Genomic DNA, 12,947 nt, shown 5'->3' with positions numbered 1-12,947 from the left:
AACACAGGAATGTTGGATCTTCATCGTCCTCACTGACAGATTCGGAGTCGGAGGCAAGAAAAGCGTATGCCTCCGCTACCGAAAATGCCCGGCGAGCCATCGCCTTTTTCTACGGTGGCGGGGGGCGGTGGTGGGGGAGAGGGGTGGGAGGGGGTGTGTGGGGGGGGGGGTGGCGGGGATGTATGTAGTGTGTGTGCTTGGTGTATACTATATATATAACGGTGTGTGATTAGAAATCACACACCGTTATATGAACAAAAATAAACAGCTGCGGCCCAAAAAAAAAGGGGGGCCAAATGCAGCGCCCTGAACCCCTAATAGGGCCCAGGTCAAGCTAAAAAATCTCAGGCAGACCCTTGGGGACCTATTAGGGAGTCAGGGGGGGGGGGGGGGATTTTTTTTTTTTACTTTTATTTTACTGTTTTACACTATTTTTTCCTACCTTTCCCTGGGGGTTTTTCTGTCCCTGCTCTATGGGGGATCGTCGGTCCTGAGGGGGCTCCAATCCTCACAGGGGGGGGTCCCTGGCACCTCCGAGCAGCTTTGCCCGCTGACTGAACTCAGCTAACGGGCAGAGCTGCAAGAAGATGCAGTTAACCCCTCCCCCGCCGGCTGCTATTGGCTGGACGATCGTCCAGCCAATAGCAGCTCTCCTGGGGGGGTGACGAAATCGCCACCTCCCCATAGATACAGTGGGTGATAGGGGGTGTATTGTACACCCCCGATCACCTTGTATCTTCGGGTCAGCGGGTCACATGTGACCCGTATGACCCGAATCGCGGCAGATCGTTAGTGTGAATTCACCAACGATCTGCCGCGATCGCCGACATGGGGGGGTCTAATGACCCCCCTGGGCATTTGCGCGGGATGCCTGCTGAACGATATCAGCAGGCATCCCGGTCCGGTCCCCGCCCGGCGCGCGGCGGGGACCGAAATTCCCACGGGCGTATGGATACGCCCTGGGTCCTTAAGTACCAGGACGTCAAGGCGTATCCATACGCCCTAGGTCCTTAAGTGGTTAAAGGGGTAGTCCAGTGGTGAAAAACTTATCCCCTATCCTAAGAATAGGGGATAAGTTTGAGATCGCGGGGGGTCCGACCGCTGGGGCCCCCTGCGATCTCTCTGTACGGGGCCCCGGCTCTCCGGCCAGATAGCGGGTGTCGACCCCCACACGAAGCGGCGGCCGACACGCCCCCTCAATACATCTCAATGGCAGAGCCGGAGATTGCCGAAGGCAGCGCTTCGGCTCTGCCATAGAGTTGTATTGGGGGGCGTGTCGGCCGCCGCTTCGTGCGGAGGTCGACACGCCCCCTTCCCGCTGGCTGTCGGGGCTCCGTACAGGAGATCGCAGGGGGCCCCAGCGGTCGGACCCCCCGCGATCTGCAACTTATCCCCTATCCTTAGGGTAGGGGATAAGTTGTTCACCACTGGGTCACCACTGGACTACTCCTTTTAACAAACTTAAGGTGTAAAAATATATTTATTATGAAGACTTTTTTTTTCTTTTCATTTTTACAGCTGCGTTTTAAGAGCCAAAACTCTTATTTTTCCATCTACAGACCCATATGAGGGCTTTGTTATTAGACCAATTGTACTTTGTAATGACACTTTGTTTAACTAAATTAAAAACGAAGGAAGGAAGGTGTGTAGAAGAGAATAAGGGGCTAGCCGACTGCCTTAAATACTTCTGTTCAGTTTTTACAGAAGAAAAGGACCTCCATTCTGGAGGAAGACTAATGAATTGTTTGATGTGTTTCATGTGTCTTTACAGAGGAAGAGGTTCTACGTTTGCTGTCTAAAGTGAAGACAAATAAGTCACAGGGGCCTGATGGGACACACCCAAAATTATTAAAAGAGCTTAGTGGTGAGCTAGCAAAACTATTTTATTTAACCAATCACTGGTAACAGGAGTCGTCCCGGAAGATTAGAAATTAGCAAATGTCGTGCCCATTCACAAGAATGGTAGTAGGGAGGAATCAAGCAACTATAGGCCAGTAAGTCAGACATCAATAGTGGGGAAATTAATGGAAACCCTACTAAAAGATAGGATTGTGAAACATCTAAAATAACATGGATTGCAATATTAAAAACAACATGGGTTTACTTCAGGGAGATCATCTCAAACAAATCTTATTGATTTTTTTGACTGGGTGACTAAAATAATTAATGGCGGAGGGGCAGTAGACATCGCATATCTAGATTTTAGTAAGGCTTTTGACACTGTCCCACATAGAAGACTTATCAATAAACTACAGTCTTTGAGCTTGGACTCCCATATTGTTGAGTGGATTAGGCAGTGGCTGAGTAACAGACAACAGAGGGTTGTAGTCAATGGAGAATATTCAGAGCACGGTCTTGTCACCAGTGGGATACCTCAGGGATCTGTACTAGGACCAATATTGTTTAATATCTTCATTAGTGATATTACAGAAGGTCTCAATGGTAAGGTATGTATTTTTGCTGATGACACAAAGATATGTAACAGGGTTGATGTTCCTGGAGGGATACGCCAAATGGAAAAGGATTTAGGAAATCTAGAAGAATGGTCACAACTCAGGCAACTGAAATTTAATGTGGACAAGTGCAAGATAATGCACCTGGGGGGTAAAAACCCTCGAGTAGAATATAGAATATTTGATACAGTCCTGACCTCAGTATCTGAGGAAACGGATTTAGGAGTAATTATTTCAGAAGACTTAAAGGGGTACTCTGGTGGAATATATATATATTTTTTTTAAATGAACTGGTGCCAGAAAGTTAACAGAATTGTAAATTACTTCTATTAAATAAATCTTAATCCTTTTAGTACTTTTTAGCAGCTGTATGCTACAGAGAAAATTCTTAACTTTTTGAATTTCTTTTTTGTGTTGTCCACAGTGCTCTCTGCTGACACCTCTGTCCGTGTCAGGAACTGTCCAGAGCAGCATAGGTTTGCTATGGGGATATTCTCCTGCTCTGGACAGCTCCTGATACGGGCATCAGGTGTCAGCAGAGAGCACTGTGGTCAACACAAAAAAGAAATTAAAAAAATAAAGATCCTCTGTAGCAAACAGCTGCTTAAAAGTACTGAAAGGATTACGATTTTTTAATAGAAGTCATTTACAAATCTGTTTAACTTTCTGGCACCAGTTCATTTAAAAAAAAAAAGAAAAAAGTTTTCCACCGGAGAACCCCATTAAAGGTAGGAAGACAATGTAATAGAGCAGCAGAAAACGCTAGCAGAATGCTTGGATGTATAGGGAGAGGTATAAGCATAGAAAGAGAAGTGCTCATGCCGCTGTACAGAACACTGGTGAGACCTCACTTGGGGTATTGTGCACAGTACTGGAGGCCGTATCTCCAGAAGGATATAGATACTCTAGAGAGAGTTCAGAGAAGAGCTACTAAACTAGTACATGGATTGCAGGATAAAACTTACCAGGAAAGGTTAAAGGACCTTAACATGTATAGCTTGGAAGAAAGAAGAGACAGAGGTGATATGATAGAGACTTTTAAATAAATAAATGGAATCAACACGGTAAAGGAGGAGAGCATATTTAAAAGAAGAAAAATTACCACAATAAGTCATAGTTTTAAATTAGAGGGGAAAAGGTTTAAAAGTAATATCAGGAAGTATTACTTTACTGAGAGAGTAGTGGATGCATGGAATAGCCTTCCTGCAGAAGTGGTCGCTGCAAATACAGTGAAGGAGTTTAAACATGCATGGGATAAGCATAAGGCTATCCTTCATATAAGATAGGGCCAGGGACTATTGATAGGATTCAGATTATTGGGCAGACTAGATGGGCCAAATGGTTCACATTCTACGTTTCTATGTTTAATTTTCACACAGTGTACTTAACCTCTTAAGGACGCAGGGCGTATGGATACGCCCTGCATTCCGAGTCCTTAAGGACGCAGGGCGTATCCATACGCCCGTGGGAATTCCGGTCCCCACCGCTAGCCGGTTGGGGACCGGAGCCGGATGCCTGCTGAAATCGTTCAGCAGGCATCCCGGCATATCGCCCAGGGGGGTCATTATGCCCCCCCATGTCGGCGATCGCCGCAGATCGCTGGACAATTCAGTCCAGCGATCTGCGGCGATTCCGGGTCAATCGGGTCTCCAGTGACCCGGAATTACTGGCTGTTCGGGGCCGTCTCTGACGGCCCCGAACAGCCAGAGCCTGCAGGGGTGAGGTGGCACTGGTGCCACCTCACGATCGCACCGATTCGTCGGCCGGATTACCGGCCGACCAATCAGGGCGCCTGCTGCGGGTGTCACTCCCGCACCCGCTCCGCCCCTCTTCCGGAGGGCGTCCATGTTGGGATCGGGGCCCCAGGAGCGACGGCGGCGGCGAGGGACAGCCTGCGATGGAGCAGCAGCAGGAGGTGAGTTACAGCCTCCTGCTGTTGCTTAGCAACAGCTCCCAGCATGCAAAAAGGGCATGCTGGGAGCTGTAGTTATGCAACAGCAGGAGGCAGACCACCACAACTCCCAGCATTCCCTTATGGGCATGCTGGGACTTATGGTTTTGCAACAGCTGTAGGCACATTTTTTCTATGGAAAAGTGTACCTTCAGCTGTTGTATAACTACAACTCCCAGCTTGCACAAACAGCTAAAGTGCATGCTGGGAGTTGTAGTGGTGCATCTGCTGGTTGCATAACTACAACATGCCCGTTCGCTGTCGGTGACTGCTGAGAGTTGTAGTTTTGCAACAGCTGAAGGCACACTGGTTGTGAAACTTAGAGTTTTTTTTTTAACCTAACTCAGTGTTTCACGACCGGTGTGCCTCCAGCTGTTGCAAACTACAACTCCCAGCAGTCACCTTACACCATGCACCGTACATGCTGGGAGTTGTAGTTTTGCAACAGCTGGAGGCACATTGGTTTTGAAACACTGAGTAAGGTCACAAACTCCGTGATACATAACCAGTGTGCCTACAGCTGTTGCAAAACTAAAACTCTCAGCATGTACAGTCTGTCAGCGTATGCTGGGAGTTGTAGTTTTGAAACAGCTGGATGTCCCCCCCCAATGTGAATGTACAGGGTACACTCACATGGGCGGAGGCTTACAGTAAGTATCGGGCTGCAAGTTTGAGCTGCAGCAAATTTTCTGCAACAGCTCAAACTGCCAGCGAGAAACTACTGTGAACCCCCGCCCGTGTGACTGTACCCTAAAAACACTACACTACACTACCACAAAAAATAAAATAAAAAGTAAAAAAACACTACATATACACATACCCCTACACAGCCCCCCTCCCCTCCCCAATAAAAATGAAAAACGTCTGGTACGCCACGGTTTCCAAAACGGAGCCTCCAGCTGTTGCAAAACAACAACTCCCAGTATTCTCGGACAGCCGTTGACTGTCCAGGCATGCTGGGAGTTTTGCAACAGCTGGAGGCACCCTGTTTGGGAATCACTGGCGTAGAATACCCCTATGTCCACCCCTATGCAATCCCTAATTTAGGCCTCAAATGCGCATGGCACTCTCACTTTGGAGCCCTGTCGTATTTCAAGGCAACAGTTTAGGGTCACATATGGGGTATCGCCGTACTCGGGAGAAATTGGGCTTCAAATTTTGGGGGGTATTTTCTGCTTTTACCCTTTTTAAAAATGTAAAGTTTTTGGGAAAAGAAGCATTTTAGGTAAATTTTTTTTACATATGCAACAGTCGTGAAACGCCTGTGGGGTATTAAGGTTCACTTAACCCCTTGTTACATTCCCCGAGGGGTCTAGTTTCCAAAATGGTATGCCATGTGGTTTTTTTTTGCGGTCCTGGCACCATAGGGGCTTCCTAAATGCGGCATGCCCCCAGAGCAAAATTTGCTTTCAAAAAGCCAAATGTGACTCCTTCTCTTCTGAGACCTGTAGTGCACCAGCAGAGCACTTTTCACCCCCATATGGGGTGTTTTCTGTATCGGGAGAAATTGGGCTTCAAATTTTGGGGGGTATTTTCTGCTATTACCCTTTTTAAAAATGTAAAACTTTTTTTTTTTTTACATATGCAAAAGTCGTGAATCACCTGTGGGGTATTAAGGTTCACATTACCCCTTGTTACGTTCCCCGAGGGGTCTAGTTTCCAAAATGGTATGCCATGTGGGGTTTTTTGCTGTTCTGGCACCATAGGGGCTTCCTAAAGGTGACATACCCCCCAAAAACCATTTGTCGCTCCTTCCCTTCTGAGCCCTCTACTGCGCCCGCCGAACACTTTACATGGACATATGAGGTATGTGCTTACTCGAGAGAAATTGGGTTTCAAATACAAGTAAAAATGTTCTCCTTTTTACCCCTTGCAAAAATTCTAAAATTGGGTCTACAAGAACATGCGAGTGTAAAAAATGAAGATTGTGAATTTTCTCCTTCACTTTGCTGCTATTCCTGTGAAACCCGTAAAGGGTTAAAACGCGGACTGAATGTCATTTTGAATACTTTGGGGGGTGCAGTTTTTATAATGGGGTCATTTATGGGGTATTTCTAATATGAAGACCCTTCAAATCCACTTCAAACCTGAACTGGTCCCTGAAAAAAAGCGAGTTTCAAAATTTTGTGAAAAATTGGAAAATTGCTGCGGAACTTTGAAGCCCTCTGGTGTCTTCCAAAAGTAAAAACTCATCAATTTTATGATGCAAATATAAAGTAGACATATTGTATATGTGAATAAAAAAAAATTATTTGGAATATCCATTTTCCTTACAAGCAGAGAGCTTCAAAGTTAGAAAAAATGCAAAATTTTCAAATTTTTCATCAAATTTTGGGATTTTTCACCAAGAAAGGATGCAAGTTACCAAAAAATGTTACCACTACGTTAAAGTAGAATATGTCACGAAAAAATAATCTCTGAATCAGAATGATAACTAAAAGCATTCCAGAGTTATTAATGTTTAAAGTGACAGTGGTCAGATTTGCAAAAAATGTCCTTAAGGTGAAAAAGGGCTCAGTCCTTAAGGGGTTAAAGGAGTCCTGTAGTGAAAGACAACTTATCCCCTATCCAAAGGATAGGGCATAAGTTATAGATAGCGGGGCTCTGACCACCAGGACCCCCCGCGATCTCCTGAACGGGGCCCCGGAAGTCTGCTGGAAGGGGGCGTGCTGACCCCCGCACAGAGTAGCTGCCTAAACACCCCCCTCCATGTGTCCCATAGAGATACATGGAGGGGGCATGCCGCTTTTAGCAGACTGCCGGGGCCCCTTTCAGGAGATCGTGGGGGGTCCCACCGGTCAGACCCCGGTGATCTATAACTTATCCCTTATCCTTTGGATAGGAGATAAGTTATTTTTCACTGCACCACTCCTTTAACAGTAAAATGTACATGTTATATTGGTTTAGGGGGTCAATACAATTAAAGCGATGCCCTTTTTACATGCTTTGTTAGTGTACCTCTTCTCAGGGTTGTTGCTGGGGGGGGGGGGGGGGGGGGCTAACGGGGCTGTATCGTTGATCACTGGTTTCTTATGAGAAACCAGTGATCAATGATGATCAGTGTGTGCAGTGTTATAGGTCCCTATGGGACCTATAACACTGCAAAAAAAAAGTGAATAAAGATCATTTAACTCCTCCCCTATTAAAAGTTTGAATCACCCCCCTTTTCCAATAAAAAAAAAAAACACAGTGTAAATAAAAATAAACATATATGGTATCACCACGTGCGGAAATGTCCGAATTATAAAAATATATCATTAATTAAACCGCTCGGTCAATAGCGTGCGCGCAAAAAAATTCCAAAGTCCAAAATAGTGCATTTTTGGTCACTTTTTATATCATTTAAAAATGAATAAAAAGCGATCAATAAGTCCTATCAATGCAAAAATGGTACCGTTAAAAACTTCAGATCACGGTGCAAAAAATTAGCCCTCATACCGCCCCATACACGGAAAAATAAAAAAGTTATAGGGGTCAGAAGATGACAATTTTAAACGTATTAATTTTCCTGCATGTAGTTATGATTTTTTCCAGAAGTGCGACAAATCAAACCTATATAAGTAGGGTATCATTTTAATCGTATGGACCTACAGAATAAATATCAGGTGTCATTTTTACCGAAAAATGTACTACGTAGAAACGGAAGCCCCCAAAAGACAGCGGGTTTTTTTTTTCAATTTTGTCACACAATGATTTTTTTTCCCGTTTCACCGTAGATTTTTGGGTAAAATGACTGACGTCATTACAAAGTAGAATTGGTGGCGCAAAAAATAAGCCATCATATGGATTTTTAGGTGCAAAATTGAAAGAGTTATGATTTTTTAAAGGCAATTAGCAAAAAACGAAAATGCAAAAACGGAAAATACCCCGGTCCTTAAGGGGTTAATTGGGTACAGCCAAAATTATTCTGACCCACAGAATAAAGATAACATCATTTTTACCGCACAGGGTACGGCATTAAAATAAAAAGCAGCATCAAAAATTTAGCACTAATATAAAGTTCAAAATGTCACAAAAAAAAAAATCTCAGAATCGCTTCACTCACAAAAAGCATTTCAAAGTTATTACCACTTAAAGAGACACTGGTCAGATTTGAAAAATGGGGCCCGGTCATAAAGGTAAAAATGAAGCATCACTGACGTGAAACAGTCTGTCGTTTCTTTGCTGCTCTCCTGCTTGCTGCTTTGGCCCCTTTCTCTCCCTCCCTGCACTGGGTGTATTGTTGCTATGTGACTACCGAAGCCTGAATAAAGTGCAGTTATTTATTTACAACTGGTGAGTGCTATATAGTTCAGTTTTCTTGTATTTTGGACTTATATTGGATTCTATGAACTCAGCACCGCAGTCTATGATTCAACTGGTCCCTGTTATCCTGTCTAGAGCTTGTAATGGTCTACCCCGGTGCCTATCCAGTCTCCTCACTGCCTATCACATCACATAACACCACTTGCGTGATGTGTGGCAATCAAGAGAAATCCTGCCTAGATGTGAGTGTGTGTGTATATATATATCTATAGATATTTATTTGTGGTCAGGGCAACAATCAGTAAGCTTCGAGTTAGCGATTCCAATACTATAATGTCGCCTGAGTTGTAACAGACATAATGACCAAGTAAGACTTACCGTACCTTATATACACAATAAAGCGGCTTGAATTGTGTCCTAGCCACCGTATTAAAGTATGCCTATAAAGTGGGCATGCTCTGTAAAAAAGTAAGTATGAAAGAATAAGAAAAATAAAAAAGGGTGTGGCATGCCTTGATTAAGTCAGGGTAGGAGACAACCTGAGAGCCTTAAGTAGGGACAGTAGCCCCTCCGACAGTAGTTGTTAACACCTAACACAACCAATGCCACTGAAGAGATAAACGAGGATGACGTGAACAGCTGGTTATGAATGCAGCATAAATGAGTTGCAATTCCCAAAAATACGGATATCTGTAGCCTAATACATATATATATATATATATACTGTTTATGGTACAGTATATGGTCTTTGGTGGTAATGACGGTGGTTGTCAGTCTGTCAGTAAACTCAGGTGACAGGCTGGCAACATTATTGCTCTTAGAGGTATTCCCAACATTTTAAATGATCCCCTATCCACAGGATACGGTATAGTTAGGATATTGGTGAGGTCTGCCTGCTGGTACACCACCGATCACCAGAATAGCAAAGTAATGTCCTTGATAATGCTTCTTGCATTCTCTTAGGGGCGTGTATGGGGTGTGGTTAGGGCATGCCTGAGGGTGTGGTTAGGTGGCATGGCTGGGCTATGGGCTCTAGCCCCGGTCTTTTGGAGACCTAGCAATGTCCCTGCCACTTGTTAACCCCTAGATAACATTGGGTGTACATGTACGCCCCTCCAGTCTTTTAGAAATGTATTTGCACATGGAATGAAAATATTCTAGAGCAGTACTTTCCAAACTTTTCATGTTGGTGACACCCTCTCTTGACGCATAGTTTTGTGACACACTCCTCACCCTACCGCCAATAGTACGTATCACTTTGTGTATCCTATGAAGCACAATGTAATACCAGTATTTATTATCAGCTTTACAAATGTGGCTGCTACCCCCTGTGGGATTTTATCACCCCCTGTGCCATTGAAATGGGCACTGTCAGATTCAAAAACTATTTTATATGTTGTCTATTGTCTATTTTATATGTTATTTCCTTTTTATAGAGATCGTATCTTATAAAATCATGGCTTTGTCCAAGTTGAAGCACAGGCATGAACAAAGTCCAGTAAGTGAGGGTGGGCTAGCGCTCCTCTTTGCTCTCTCCTGTCTGATAGGACTCCTCTGTGCTCTCTCCTGTCTGATAGTACTCTCTCCTGTCTGATAGGACTCCTCTGTGCTCTCTCCTGTCTGATAGTACTCCTCTGTACTCTCTCCTGTCTGATAGGACTCCTCTGTGCTCTCTCCTGTCTGATAGCACTCCTCTGGTTTCTCTCCGGTCTGATAGTACTCCTCTGTGGTCTCTGCTGTCTGATAGGACTCCTCTGTGCTCTCTGCTGTCTGATAGCATTCCTCTGTGCTCTCTCTTGTTTGATAGTACTCCTCTGTGCTCTCTTCTGTCTGATAGTACACCTCTGTGCTCTCTTCTGTCTGATAGTAAACCTCTGTGCTCTCTCCTGTCTGATAGGACTCCTCTGTGCTCTCTCCTGTCTGATAGCACTCCTCTGTGCTCTCTCCTGTCTGATAGCACTCCTCTGTGCTCTCTCCTGTCTGATAGCACTCCTCTGTGCTCTCTCCTGTCTGATAGCACTCCTCTGTGCTCTCTCCTGTCCGATAGGACTCCTCTGTCATCTTGCCTGTCCGATAGGACTCCTCTTTGCTCTCTCCATTTATCACCCCCTATGCCACATCATTCCCCCCCTTTATTCCCCTGTAACATTTCATCCCCCCCTCTTGACCACACCCTATGCCATATCATTCCCCCCCATGTCATTTCTATTCCCACCCTTTATCACCCCCTCTGCCACATCATTACATCCACATACCAACATAAGTGTTTGATCGCAGGCGGTCCGATACGGCTCTGTCACGGCTCTCCTTGTGCAGGAGGCATGTTGGCTGCAGCATGACGCTGTGGACAACACGCCCCCTCCATGTATCTCTATGGGAGAGGTGGAGAGGCAGCGTTCGTGCATCCCAGCTTCTCCCATAGAGCTGAATGGAGGGGGCGTGTCTGTCGACCTCAGTTGACGACACAAGCACTAGCTGCTCAGAGCTGCGGCAGTGCCTGATTCCCGCATGGTTGTTCCCAGCGGTCGGACCACCCGCTATTAAACACTTATCCGCTAACTTGCAGATAGGGAATAAGTTATATACTGCTGCAGATCTCCTTTAAATGGTTACTGACAGTCTGTTCTCCCATACTAAACCCAGGCTCTCATGGAAAAACTGAATATGCATATGAAAGGTGGACATTGCGCTTCATACATAGAAGGTGGGGAAGTTCGGCAAGCCGGTTTCCCCACTCCATTGAAGGAGTAGCAGTAGCATAAAGGTTCTGGGACCTGCTGTGCATGAAGCAAGTGCAGCTTCTGCGGTCACTTCATGCTGATGACGTAAATGTACATCATGGTGCACAAAGTCACAATTCCATCATCTTCCAAATTTTGATGTATCCATTACAGCTGGCATTCCCGATGGGCTTGTCAAGAGCACTGAGGGCTTAAAATGGTAATACCAAGATTAACCCCTAAAGGACATAGGAGATAAATGTACGTCCAGGTGAACTGGTACTTAAAGGGATACTCTGGAGAAAAAAAAGGATTTTCAAGTCAATTGGTGAAAGAAAGTTTTACAGATTTGCAAATTACTTCTATTTCAAAAGCACAAGCCTTCTAGTACTTCCACTATTATCAGCTTCTGTATGTGTTAGAGGAAGTCATGTAGCCTTTCCAAACAGACACAGTGCTTTATGTTTCCACCTCTGTTGGGGTCAGAAACTGTCTGGAGCTGGAGAGGTTTGCTATGGGAATTTGCTCATTCCTTAGGTCCTGCCACAGACAGAGGTAGCAGCAGGAAGCACCATGTCTGACTGGAAAGACAAGAAGTACCATGCATATAAAAGAAATATCAAGCACTCACCGATCTGTAGCATATACTTTTATTTGTCTTTACAAAATGATACACAAGGTAGTGGGGGTGTAGGAACAGAGCAGGGGTATCATAAGGCAACAGCCGTTTTGTGCCATTTATGGCACTTCTTCGGGCCTAAAGTGCAGTAATGGGAGAGAGGGCAGAGTGGGAGGGTTATGATGGAGAGCTAAGTGACAGCGATGCTTTTTCGGAATTGTAGTACTGAGCAACTGCTCAACCAGGAAGTAGTTAGAGGACATGAGGATTTTCATAGCCACAAAATAAATACATTTTTGGAGGTTTCAGGACTTTGGCCAACAGGTAAGCAATTTTATATGTTTCTGTAGTATATTTTTTTCCTACCAGATGTTAACTTTTCACTGGGTAGGAGATTCCTAACTGATCAGTCGAGGGGGACTGTTGAGACCCCCATTGATCATGAGAACACAGGTTGCTCCCCAGTGAATGGTTTCCTGTACTGGGCAATCTTTGTAAGTCCAACACAGATATAGTTTTCTATTATTTCAATGCTTTATCTCCAATAGTCTTCAGTACAAAAACTGTTATAGTATCATCACATGTACATAAAACATATATTCACCCAGGTGCAAGTTGGTCACTTTAGTGAAACATTACGGACACGGCATATGCATGGAAGTCCATTGCTCCTGCCGGAGCTTCAAATGTCCTCTTTCCCGTCCTCTCCTTTGGGGATAAGAAAAAAGAGCCCACACGCCTCCCAGCTCTGTCGGCAACGTTTCAGCATTACATCCCTTTGTCAAGCCTACAATAGTGCGCCCTCCACCATCTTACATAGCCCGCAATTCTCGTGAGAGGTACGTCTATAATTAAAAACACGCATAAGATGTAAAATTTTCACGAATTAACAAAATATTACAAAAATGCATTAAAGTTGCAGTGTTCATTAATACCATTAGGAGGAAGAGCATTCAACC

The sequence above is a fragment of the Hyla sarda genome, chromosome 5 (genome assembly GCF_029499605.1).
Source record: "Hyla sarda isolate aHylSar1 chromosome 5, aHylSar1.hap1, whole genome shotgun sequence".
NCBI lineage: Eukaryota > Metazoa > Chordata > Amphibia > Anura > Hylidae > Hyla > Hyla sarda.
This window is presented reverse-complemented; position numbering follows the sequence as displayed.